Here is a 14,667-nt window from a genome sequence, read left to right on the forward strand (position 1 = left end):
TGAAGGACTAACATTATAGATAGACAGCAATAAAAACTGAACCATAGAGGCACAGAATAAGTTAGAGGAAAAACAAAAAGAAACGGATGAACTTATTCAAGAAAGATCAAGTGTAATACTTTATCAAATTAAAGCAAACCGGATGGAATATGGGGAAAAATGCACCAAATTCTTTTTCAATCTTCAATATAGAAATGCTACCAAACAAAATGTATTGAAACTTGTTACAAATGATATTTTGAAAGAGGAAGTAAAGTACTTTAACAATATGTTTTCATTTCAGTCTCCTCCATCTCCACTAACCAAAGCTAATTGTATGGATTTTTTCCTAATAATGATGTAAAATTAACATCTGTACAGAAAGACTCATGTGAAGGACAAATTACAGAGGAGGAACTTCTTGGTGCAATTAAAGCCTCTAAGTCCATGAAAACGCCAGGGTTGGATGACATACCAGTGGAAGTAAGCAAAACCTTTTTTGATATACTCAGAGGACCACTCCTATATAAACGGTAGATTATCAGACACGCAACAAGGTCTGATATCATTATTACTGAAACAGGACCCAAATGGTAAATATAAAGATCCAGTCCATTTAAACAATTGGAGGCCTCTTACACTTCAGTGTTGTGATGCCAAAATCCTAGTAAAATGCAAAGCGCATAGAATTGAAAAGGTATTGTCAGATATTATTCATCCTAATCAGACAGGTTTTTTACATGGTTGATACATTGGAGATAATATAAGACAAGTACTGGAAACAATAGAATACTATGAAATATCGGGGACACCAGGCCTGGTTTTCACAGATGATTTTGAAAAGGCTTTTGATAAAGTACGACTGGAGTTTATATATAAATGCCTAGAATATTTCGATTTTGGGGAATCTCTTATAAAATGGAATAAAGTTATGTATGGTAACCCTAGGTGTAAAATAGTAAATAATGGCTACATCTCAGAAAGTTTTAAACTATCTAGAGGAGTAAAACAAGGTTGTCCACTATCGGCATATCTATTTATTATTGCCATCGAAATGTTAGCTGTTAAAATTAGATCCAACAATAATATTAAGGGATTAGAAATCCATGGATTAAAAACTAAGGTGTCATTGTACGCTGATGATTCATGTTTTATTTTAAAACCACAATTAGAGTCTCTCCACGGCCTCATAGAGGATCTAGATACTTTTTCTAGCCTCTCTGGATTAAAACCAAATTATGATATTACGTATTGGATCACTAAAAAATGCTAATTTTACATTACCGTGTAGTTTACCAATTAAATGATCTGATGGAGATGTGGACATACTCGGTATACAAATCCCAAACAAAAGAAATGATCTCACTCCAATAAATGTTTATAGAAAGTTAGCAAAAATAGATAAGATCTTGCTACCATGGAAAGGAAAATACCTGTCTATTTGTGGAAAAATCACCCTGTTTAACTCTTTAGTCATATCACAGTTGACCTATTTGCTTATGGTTTTGCCTACACCTAGTGACCTGCTTTTTAAATTATATGAACAAAAAATATTCAATTTTATTTGGAACGGCAAGCCAGACAAAATTAAAAGGGCCTATTTATATAACGAATATGAATTCGGGGGCCGAAATGATTAAATATTAAAGCATTAGACCTCTCACTAAAGGCATCAGTCATACAAAAGTTATACTTAAATCCAAACTGGTTCTCTAGTAAATTGGTAGGAATGTCTCATCCTATGTTCAAGAATGGCCTTTTTCCCTTTATTCAGATTACACCTGCTCACTTTCGGTTGTTTGAAATGGAAATAATCTCCAAAATATCGTTATTTTTTTAAACACGCCTTGTAAAGTTAGTTGCAATTTCAGTTTAATCCACCTGAAAAGACAGAACAAATATACAACAAATATTGTGGTTAAAGTATTTTTCGAAGAAATGTTTAAAAAAGGTATAATTGTAGTGAATGATATTATAAATAGGACTGGTGGAGTGATGTCACACATGCAGCTAACACAGACATATGGAAATGTCTGCTCTACCCAGAATTACAACCAACTAATTGCAGCATTACCACAAAAATGGAAGAGGCAAGTAGAAGGGGAAAAAAGTAAGGAACTTGTATGTCGGCCCTGTATTAAAGACCATAAAGGGTTAAAGAAAAGTGTGATAAATAAAAACATATACCAATTTCATTTAAGGACCAAAAAACTGACAGCTGTGCCATATAAATTTAAAAATAGTTGGGAAGAGATTTTCGATGTACCCATTCCATGGCACATGGTTTATGAATTGATACGCAAAACAATGGCGGATTCCAAACTTCAAATTTTTCAATTTAAATTACTATACAAAATTCTTGCAACCAATAGAATGTTATTTATATTTTGGATACAATCTTCCCAGCTCTGCAGAGTCATTAGATCATTTATTTTGGTATTGTCCATATGTAGCTCGTTTTTGGTCACAGGTCCAGGAATGGCTGAAGAATTGCAACATTTGTCTAGAACTAACGCTGCAGATAGCAATACTGGATGATTTGAAAAGCCATAGTCAATCAATCAATAATATCATAATTATTTTAGCAAAAATGTTTATTTTAATTTATAATCTGTAGAAGCTATGAGAATAGAAAGGTTTAATACTTTTGTGAAGCATCACAGCACAGTTGAACAATATATGGTAAAAAGAAATCCAAAATGGATGATGTTGAGAGATAGATGGGAGGGGTTGAATGGAGCTGAAGGGTGGGACTAATAACAAGATAAACAATGTAAAACATACGGGATCTGTAAAATGTATATAGGTTCAGAACTTTTGTGAAATAGCACAGTTAAAAATAGAAATCAAACTGGATGGACATCAGAAATAGAGGAAGGACTGAAAACAAACAAAATATAACTATTGTAAAATAGACTGTCTGTAAAATGTGTATAAGATGAATAAATTGAAGGTAAAAGCCGAAGTGTTTATTAGTTTACTCCAATTGGAGGATCGGTGGTAGGGTTTGGGGAATAATAATAAAGGTATATTCTTTAAAAAAGTATGTATGTCTATATAGGTATGTGTATGTATATATGTGTATATGTATGCATGCGTGTATGGATATATATATTTACCCCCAAAATATATGGGGGATTGGAAATGATGCAGACAATTACATTGATGGAAGCAATATTCTTTCCGAAATATTACATTAGCATTAAATGTGGGTTAGGTTAAATCTCAGCGAGCAATGAGGATTTGGCCCAATTGTACGTAATATTGAACGATTGTCCAGAATCGGCCCGGGCTGATTTCTTCTGCCATAACTAAGCCGACACTGCCGGTGTCTTGACAGTATCTCACCAGAAGTGACACGATGCAAATTCACATTCATATTACCCATCCACCCCAGATAGTTTTCAGTTCAGTTGCATTACACTATATCAAAAATACAAACAGCTGTAACAACCTTAAACAATGAACAAGTAGACATATACTCATTGCTCAGAATTATATTTTATTTTAACAGGAAAGATATTACAATTTCAAAATGACGTGGAGAGTAGGATCAGAGCCCACAACGTCACCTACAGTCTCCAGTGCAGCCTGTGACTAAAACTGGCCTGTCACAAAAAAATTGCCTTTCACTACAACTAATACCATTGACATCCATCTCTCACTGCGGTAAGGTCACGGTTTGAAATATCACTGAAGTATAAACTTTGCTGTGGGGCCATGGAAGCTGCAGTTTTGAAATATAATTGTAAGACGGTCTGAGAATAACAATATTGCAAGGCCAATTCAAGCATTGCCTAACTTGACGAGTATATTTTTGAAAAGCATTTTTACCAGTTTTATAGTAAAGAGAATTTGGTGTTTAATGTGCATGGCCTTCTACATAAGTGATGACTGAATACTATCTCAGGGTTTCTTTCAGAAAACTTTATAGATAAAAAAATGTTTTGAAGTTATAACTTACAGAGTGTGGCTTTAAGGTTTTTCTGATCATCTATATGTAAATTAGAGCATGTAAATTGAGAATATGTACATTTTATATTGTATTTTATTTAACCTTTATTTATCTAGGCAAGTCATTTAAGACCAAATTCTTATTTACAATGACGGCCTACCAAAAGGCCTCCTGCAGGGATGGGCGCTGGGATAAAAAACTAAAAACAAATATAGGACAAAACACACATCACGACGAGAGACAACACAACACTACATAAGGAGAGACCTAAGACAACAACATAGCAAGGCAGCAACACAACATAACAACATGGTAGCAGCACAAAACATGGTACAAACATTATTGGGCAGACAACAGCACAAAGGGCAAGAAGGTAGAGACAATAATACATCACGCAAAGCAGCCACAACTGTTTGTAAGATCAAATAAAATAAAATTTGACTAGTCAAATGCGCCGAATACAACATGTGTAGACCTTTCAGTGAAATGCTGGATACAACAGGTGTAGTAGACCTTACAGTGAAATGCTGAATACAGCAGGTGTAGTAGACCTTACAGTGAAATGCTGAATACAACAGGTGTAGACCTCACAGTGAAATGCTGAATACAACAGGTGTAGTAGACCTCACAGTGAAATGCTGAATACAACAGGTGTAGTAGACCTTACAGTGAAATGCTGAATACAACAGGTGTAGTAGACCTCACAGTGAAATGCTGAATACAACAGGTGTAGTAGACCTCACAGTGAAATGCTGAATACAACAGGTGTAGTAGACCTCACAGTGAAATGCTGAATACAACAGGTGTAGTAGACCTCACAGTGAAATGCTTACTTACAGGCTATAACCAACAGTGCAGTTTCCAAATAATACGGATAAGAATAAGAGATAAAAGTAACAAGTAATTAAAGAGCAGCAGTAAAAAATAACAACATATACAGGGGGTACAGGTACAGAGTCAATGTGGAGGCTATATACAGGGGGTACCGGTACAGAGTCAATGTGGAGGCTATATACAGGGGGTACAGGTACAGAGTCCATGTGGAGGCTATATACAGGGGGTACCGGTACAGAGTCAATGTGGAGGCTATATACAGGGGGTACTGATACAGAGTCAATGTGGAGGCTATATACAGGGGTTACCGGTACAGAGTCAATGTGGAGGCTATATACAGGGGGTACCGGTACAGAGTCAATGTAGAGGCTATATACAGGGGATACCGGTACAGAGTCAATGTGGAGGCTATATACAGGGGGTACCGGTACAGAGTCAATGTGGAGGCTATATACAGGGGGTACTGGTACAGAGTCAATGTGGAGGCTATATACAGGGGTTACCGGTACAGAGTCCATGTGGAGGCTATATACAGGGGGTACCGGTACAGAGTCAATGTGGAGGCTATATACAGGGGGTACCGGTACAGAGTCCATGTGGAGGCTATATACAGGGGGTACCGGTACAGAGTCCATGTGGAGGCTATATACAGGGGGTACTGGTACAGAGTCAATGTGGAGGCTATATACAGGGGGTACTGGTTCAGAGTCAATGTGGAGGCTATATACAGGGGTTACCGGTACAGAGTCCATGTGGAGGCTATATACAGGGTGTACCGGTACAGAGTCAATGTGGAGGCTATATACAGGGGGTACCGGTACAGAGTCCATGTGGAGGCTATATACAGGGTGTACTGGTACAGAGTCAATGTGGAGGCTATATACAGGGGGTACCGGTACAGAGTCAATGTGGAGGCTATATACAGGGGGTACCGGTACAGAGTCCATGTGGAGGCTATATACAGGGGGTACCGGTACAGAGTCCATGTGGAGGCTATATACAGGGGTTACCGGTACAGAGTCAATGTGGAGGCTATATACAGGGGGTACCGGTACAGAGTCAATGTGGAGGCTATATACAGGGGGTACCGGTACAGAGTCAATGTGGAGACTATATACAGGGGGTACCGGTACAGAGTCAATGTGGAGACTATATACAGGGGGTACCGGTACAGAGTCAATGTGGAGGCTATATACAGGGGGTACCGGTACAGAGTCCATGTGGAGGCTATATACAGGGGGTACCGGTCCAGAGTCAATGTGGAGGCTATATACAGGGGGTACCGGTCCAGAGTCAATGTGGAGGCTATATACAGGGTGTTACGGTACAGAGTCAATGTGGAGGCTATATACAGGGGGGTACCGGAACAGAGTCAATGTGGAGGCTATATACAGGGGGTACCGGTACAGAGTCAATGTGGAGGCTATATACAGGGGGTACCGGTACAGAGTCAATGTGGAGGCTATATACAGGGGGTACCGGTCCAGAGTCAATGTGGAGGCTATATACAGGGGGTACCGGTCCAGAGTCAATGTGGAGGCTATATACAGGGGGTACCGGTCCAGAGTCAATGTGGAGGCTATATACAGGGTGTTACGGTACAGAGTCAATGTGGAGGCTATATACAGGGGGTACCGGAACAGAGTCAATGTGGAGGCTATATACAGGGGGTACCGGTACAGAGTCAATGTGGAGGCTATATACAGGGGTACCGGTACAGAGTCAATGTGGAGGCTATATACAGGTGGTACAGGTACAGAGTCAATGTGGAGGCTATATACAGGGGTACCGGTACAGAGTCAATGTGGAGGCTATATACAGGTGGTACAGGTACAGAGTCAATGTGGAGGCTATATACAGGTGGTACCGGTACAGAGTCAATGTGGAGGCTGTATACAGGGGGCACCGGTTAGTTGAGGTAATTGAGGTAACATGTACATGTAGGTAGAGTTATTGAAGTGACTATGTATAGATGACCACAGAGAGTAGCAGTGGTGTGGGGGGGATAACAGCATGGTTAAAACAGTCACCTGGGGGAATGGGTGGATGGTGCTGATGCTGAGCCCTTCCCTGATCACCTGTTTTAGTTTCCCCTGTAGATTCAGAGGGAGCCCTCTTCCAAATGACATTCTCTCTCGCAAACACAAACTGAATTTGGTTGATAATAAAACATTTACAGATCACAGAAGTATGATTTTTATTTGTTTATTCGATGACACGCGCTCGTCTTTATTTTTTTTTACATGCAGATTTTGAGGACATAAAAATCAGTCCAGCTGGGTTCTGCAGTCATTTGGTCGGTCAGGATCGATTAGTCCAGCTGCGGAGACAGATCCTGCCAGGCATGTCTGAATTAGTCATCCTCCTGCCAGGACACACACACACACACACACACACACACACACACACACACACACACACACACACACACATACACACACACACACACACACACACACACACACACACACACACACACACACACACACACACACACACACACACACACACACAAAGGACTACTAGAAGTAAAGCATTCCTCTAGTCTGTCTCAGTTATAGTCTAGACGGTCTCTGTCTCCCTTCACCCCTCAACATGGCATCCAGCATCCAGCAGACAAATGAAAACTAGTGCCTTCGCTCATGACTGCGTTTTGTTGATTGTGCATAAGGCCTGTACAGAGCGAAGGGAAGGGGGGGGCTTTCCAGTTCTACGCCCCTTCCGCTTGGAATGACCTTTAAAAGCTCCTACAATTCCAGGAGATGGTCCCTTTAAATGAGTTTAAAGGTTAAATGAAGTACCCCGACTTGCACCACACATCCCCAAACCAGAGAGAGAGTTCTTGCTGTTCAATGTGTAAATGTATTTTAAATGCATTTTTTAAACTGTAATGCTGTGTGTTATGTTGGAATTGTGTCTGCAACTTTGTGCTGCTGTTGTTGTTGGGTAGGTCCCTCTTGTTAAAAGACATTGTGAATCTCAATGAGACTAACCTGGTAAAATGAAGGTTAAAAAAATAAACTCTCTCTCCAGCCCTACTGTCTCTCTCTCCCCAGCCCTACTGTCTCTCTCTCTCTCCCCAGCCCTACTGTCTCTCTCTCTCTCTCTCTCCAGCCCTACTGTCTCTCTCTCTCTCTCTCTCTCTCTCTCTCTCTAGCCCTACTGTCTCTCTCTCTCTCCAGCCCTACTGTCTCTCTCTCTCCCCAGCCCTACTGTCTCTCTCTCTCTCTCCAGCCCTACTGTCTCTCTCTCTCTCTCTCTCTCCAGCCCTACTCTCTCTCTCTCTCTCCAGCCCTACTGTCTCTCTCTCCTCTCTCCTGTCAATATACAGTCTTGTAACGATGTACAAATGGTTAAAGTACAAAAGGGAAAATAAATGAGCATAAATATGGGTTGTATTTACAATGGTGTTTGTTCTTCACTGGTTGACCTTTTCTTGTGGCAACAGGTCACACATCTTGCTGCAGTGATGGAACACTGTGGTATTTCACCCAGTAGATATGGGAGTTTATCACAATTGGATTTGTTTGTAGGTCTGTGTAATCTCAGGGAAATATGTGTCTCTAATATGGTCATACATTTGGCAGGAGGTTAGGAAGTGCAGCTCAGTTTCCACCTCATTTTGTGGGCAGTGTGCACATAGCCTGTCTTCTCTTGAGAGCCAGGTCTGCCTTCTGTGGCCTTTCTCAATAGCAAGGCTATGCTCACTGAGTCTGTACATAGTCAAAGCTTCCCTTAAATTTGGGTCAGTCATAGTGGTCAGGTATTCTGCCACTGTGTACTCTCTGTTTAGGGCCAAATAGCATTCTAGTTTGCTCAGTTTTTTTGTTAATTCTTTCCAATGTGTCAAGTAATTATCTTTTTGTTTTCTAATGATTTGGTTGGGTCTAATTGTGTTGCTGTCCTGGGGGTCTGTTTGTGTTTGTGAACAGAGCACCAGGACCAGCTTGCTTAGGGGACTCTTTTCCAGGTTCATCTCTCTGTAGGTGATGGCTTTGTTATGGAAGGTTTGGGAATCGCTTCCTTTTAGGTGGTTATAGAATTTAACGGCTCTTTTCTGGATTTTGATAATTAGCTGGTATCGACCTAATTCTGCTCTGCATGCATTATTTGGTGTTTTACGTTGTACACTGAGGATATTGTTGCAGAATTCTGCATGCAGAGTCTCAATTTAATGTTTGTTCCATTTTTTGTGAATTCTTGGTTGGTGAGCGGACCCCAGACCTCACAACCATGAAGGGCAATGGGTTCTATAACTGATTCAAGTATTTTTAGCCAGATCCTAATTGGTATGTTGAATTTTATGTTCCTTTTGATGGCATAGAAGGCCCTTCTTGCCTCGTCTCTCAGATCGTTCACAACTTTGTGGAAGTTACCTGTGGTGTTGATGTTTAGGCCGAAGTATGTATAGTTTTTTGCTTGCTCTAGGGCAATGGTGTCTAGATGGAATTTGTATTTGTGGTCCTGGCGACTGGACCTTTTTTGGAACACCAAAGGACAGCAACACAATTAGACCCAACCAAATCATGAGAAAACATAAAGATAATTATTTCCAATGTGTCAAGTAATTAACAGAAAACACAGAGCAAACTACAAGCATTTCGCTACACTTGCAATAACAATTGATTTGTCTTACTGAGATTTACTGTCAGGGCCCAGGTCTGACAGAATCTGTGCAGAAGATCTAGGTGCTGCTATAGACCCTCCTTGGTTGGTGACAGAAGCACCAGATCATCAGCAAACAGTAGACTTCAGATTCTAGTAGGGTGAGGTCGGGTGCTGCAGACTGTTCTAGTGCCCTCGTCAATTCGCTGATATATATGTTGAAGAGGGTGGGGCTCGAGCTGCATCCCTGTCTCACCCCACGGCCCTGTGGGAAGAAATGTGTTTTTTGCCAATTTTAACCATACACTTGTTTGTGTACATTAATTTTATAATGTCGTATGTTTTCCCCCAACACCACTTTCCATCAATTTGTATAGCAGACCCTCATGCCAAATTGAGTCAAAAGATTTTTTGAAATCAACAACGCATGAGAAGACTTTGCCTTTGTTTTGGTTTGTTTGTTTGTCAGTTAGGGTGTGCAGGGTGAATATGTGGTCTGTCGTACGGTAATTTGGTAAAAAGCCAATTTGACATTTTTTCTGAACATTGTTTTAACTGAGGAAATGTACAAGTCTGATGTTAATGATAATGCAGAGTATTTTCCCAAGGTTGGGGTGATCAGTCCTTGGTTCCAAATATTCGGGAAGATGCCAGAACAAAGGATGATGCCAGAGCGAAGGAAGATGAGATGGATGATGCCAGAGAGAAGGATGATGCCAGAGGGAAGGATGATGCCAGAGCGAATGATGATGAGAAGGATGATGCCAGAGGGAAGGATGATGCCAGAGGGAAGGATGATGCCAGAGCGCAGGATGATGCCAGAGCGAAGGAAGATGAGAAGGATGATGACAGAGTGAAGGATGATGCCAGAGCGAAGGATGATGAGAAGGATGATGACAGAGAAGGATGATGTTAAAGAGTATGGTGTCTCTAGCATGGTTAAATGAGATGACATGCTATTTTCAAATCAGTTATCTGTGTGTAATTAATATTATGTGATATTATGTGATTAAACTAATCATGTCAACTTAATTACTAGGAAGTCGGGGGCACCGCGGAAGCGTTAGTTTATATAGAGCGGCTATCTCCTGAATCCACTCTTAAGATCTGAAGATCTTTTATATCAATAGCATTAATTATTCTTCACCTTGTATCAGTGTCATCTGAACGTCGTAAAATTCTTGGTTATCTGCACGAGCCCTAGCATAAATTATTAATCAGTAAATTAACAATTAAGCCAATTTGTATAACTAAATAATCACAGAAATACATCACAAACAAACAATAGATATTGGTTACTAACAATGGTAGAAAAGTCCTTAGTGGGCTAAGCCAATATGACGGCTTATAGTCAGACTGGTTCTACCAGGCTAGGTTATACCCTGGACATTATATGGTGAACACAGTACTCAGACTGGTTCCACCAGGCTAGGTTATACCCTGGACATTATATGGTGAACACAGTAGTCAGACTGGTTCTACCAGGCTAGGTTATACCCTGGATATTATATGGTGAACACAGTAGTCAGACTGGTTCTACCAGGCTAGGTTATACCCTGGACATTATATGTATCTAAAAAGTCAAAAATTATAAACAAATAATGTCAGTTGATATAAATTATGTTTATGGGTTTTCAAATGTATCAATGTAATGAAGTGAGTTACCTTCTGTATTTGCAGAAATGATGAGCCTGTGAAAGCTGTTTTTGCTGACAGGTGAAGGTTGCTGGCCGGATACTTGGCAACATGTGGATGTCTGTTCCATTCAGATGAATGATCACAGCGAGGGCAGTTCTGAATGATGCTGTTTAGGGCCTCCTTGCTGGTCTTCTCTATGCTGCATGTCCAGCAATTACAGGTGAAGGCTGGCCTTGGGCTGATTTAAAGATGCAACTGGCTCATCATCGTTAGGTTAATCTATGTCATTAACAGGTATGAATCATCATCGTTAGGTTAATCTATGTCGTTAACAGGTATGGATCATCATCATCGTTAGGTTAATCTATGTCGTTAACAGGTATGAATCATCATCGTTAGGTTAATCTATGTCGTTAACAGGTATGGATCATCATCATTAGGTTAATCTATGTCGTTAACAGGTATAGATCATCATCATCGTTAGGTTAATCTATGTCGTTAACAGGTATGGATCATCATCGTTAGGTTAATCTATGTCATTAACAGGTATAGATCATCGTTAGGTTAATCTATGTCGTTAACAGGTATGGATCATCATCGTTAGGTTAATCTATGTCGTTAACAGGTATGAATCATCATCATCATTAGGTTAATCTATGTCGTTAACAGGTATAGATCATCATCATCGTTAGGTTAATCTATGTCATTAACAGGTATAGATCATCATCATCGTTAGGTTAATCTATGTCATTAACAGGTATAGATCATCGTTAGGTTAATCTATGTCATTAACAGGTATAGATCATCGTTAGGTTAATCTATGTCGTTAACAGGTATGGATCATCATCATCATTAGGTTAATCTATGTCGTTAACAGGTATGGATCATCATCATCATTAGGTTAATCTATGTCGTTAACAGGTATGGATCATCGTTAGGTTAATCTATGTCGTTAACAGGTATGGATCATCATCATCATTAGGTTAATCTATGTCGTTAACAGGTATGGATCATCATCATCGTTAGGTTAATCTATGTCGTTAACAGGTATGGATCATCATCATCATTAGGTTAATCTATGTCGTTAACAGGTATGAATCATCATCGTTAGGTTAATCTATGTCGTTAACAGGTATGGATCATCATTAGGTTAATCTATGTCGTTAACAGGTATGGATCATCATCGTTAGGTTAATCTATGTCATTAACAGGTATAGATCATCGTTAGGTTAATCTATGTCGTTAACAGGTATGGATCATCATCGTTAGGTTAATCTATGTCATTAACAGGTATGGATCATCATCATCGTTAGGTTAATCTATGTCATTAACAGGTATGAATCATCATCGTTAGGTTAATCTATGTCATTAACAGGTATGGATCATCATCATTAGGTTAATCTATGTCGTTAACAGGTATGGATCATCATCATCGTTAGGTTAATCTATGTCGTTAACAGGTATGAATCATCATCGTTAGGTTAATCTATGTTGTTACCAGGTATGGATCATCATCATCGTTAGGTTAATCTATGTCGTTAACAGGTATGGATCATCATCATCATTAGGTTAATCTATGTCGTTAACAGGTATGAATCATCATCGTTAGGTTAATCTATGTCGTTAACAGGTATGGATCATCATTAGGTTAATCTATGTCGTTAACAGGTATGGATCATCATCGTTAGGTTAATCTATGTCATTAACAGGTATAGATCATCGTTAGGTTAATCTATGTCGTTAACAGGTATGGATCATCATCGTTAGGTTAATCTATGTCATTAACAGGTATGGATCATCATCATCGTTAGGTTAATCTATGTCATTAACAGGTATGAATCATCATCGTTAGGTTAATCTATGTCATTAACAGGTATGGATCATCATCATTAGGTTAATCTATGTCGTTAACAGGTATGGATCATCATCATCGTTAGGTTAATCTATGTCGTTAACAGGTATGAATCATCATCGTTAGGTTAATCTATGTCGTTAACAGGTATGGATCATCATCATCGTTAGGTTAATCTATGTCGTTAACAGGTATGGATCATCATCGTTAGGTTAATCTATGTCGTTAACAGGTATGGATCATCGTTAGGTTAATCTATGTCGTTAACAGGTATGGATCATCATCGTTAGGTTAATCTATGTCGTTAACAGGTATGGATCATCATTAGGTTAATCTATGTCGTTAACAGGTATGGATCATCATCATCATTAGGTTAATCTATGTCGTTAACAGGTATGGATCATCATCATCGTTAGGTTAATCTATGTCGTTAACAGGTATGGATCATCATCGTTAGGTTAATCTATGTCGTTAACAGGTATGAATCATCATCGTTAGGTTAATCTATGTCGTTAACAGGTATGGATCATCGTTAGGTTAATCTATGTCGTTAACAGGTATGGATCATCATCATCGTTAGGTTAATCTATGTCGTTAACAGGTATGGATCATCATCATCATTAGGTTAATCTATGTTGTTAACAGGTATGAATCATCATCGTTAGGTTAATCTATGTCGTTAACAGGTATAGATCATCGTTAGGTTAATCTATGTTGTTAACAGGTATGGATCATCATCATCATTAGGTTAATCTATGTCGTTAACAGGTATGAATCATCATCGTTAGGTTAATCTATGTCGTTAACAGGTATGGATCATCATTAGGTTAATCTATGTCGTTAACAGGTATGGATCATCATCGTTAGGTTAATCTATGTCATTAACAGGTATAGATCATCGTTAGGTTAATCTATGTCGTTAACAGGTATGGATCATCATCGTTAGGTTAATCTATGTCATTAACAGGTATGGATCATCATCATCGTTAGGTTAATCTATGTCATTAACAGGTATGAATCATCATCGTTAGGTTAATCTATGTCATTAACAGGTATGGATCATCATCATTAGGTTAATCTATGTCGTTAACAGGTATGGATCATCATCATCGTTAGGTTAATCTATGTCGTTAACAGGTATGAATCATCATCGTTAGGTTAATCTATGTCGTTAACAGGTATGGATCATCATCGTTAGGTTAATCTATGTCGTTAACAGGTATGGATCATCATCATTAGGTTAATCTATGTCGTTAACAGGTATGGATCATCATCATCGTTAGGTTAATCTATGTCGTTAACAGGTATGAATCATCATCGTTAGGTTAATCTATGTCGTTAACAGGTATGGATCATCATCATCGTTAGGTTAATCTATGTCGTTAACAGGTATGAATCATCATCGTTAGGTTAATCTATGTCGTTAACAGGTATGGATCATCATCATCGTTAGGTTAATCTATGTCGTTAACAGGTATGAATCATCATTAGGTTAATCTATGTCGTTAACAGGTATGGATCATCATCATCATTAGGTTAATCTATGTCGTTAACAGGTATGGATCATCATCATCGTTAGGTTAATCTATGTCGTTAACAGGTATGGATCATCATCGTTAGGTTAATCTATGTCGTTAACAGGTATGAATCATCATCGTTAGGTTAATCTATGTCGTTAACAGGTATGGATCATCGTTAGGTTAATCTATGTCGTTAACAGGTATGGATCATCATCATCGTTAGGTTAATCTATGTCGTTAACAGGTATGGATCATCATCATCATTAGGTTAATCTATGTTGTTA

The sequence above is a fragment of the Salmo trutta genome, chromosome 27 (assembly GCF_901001165.1).
Source record: "Salmo trutta chromosome 27, fSalTru1.1, whole genome shotgun sequence".
Taxonomy (NCBI): domain Eukaryota; kingdom Metazoa; phylum Chordata; class Actinopteri; order Salmoniformes; family Salmonidae; genus Salmo; species Salmo trutta.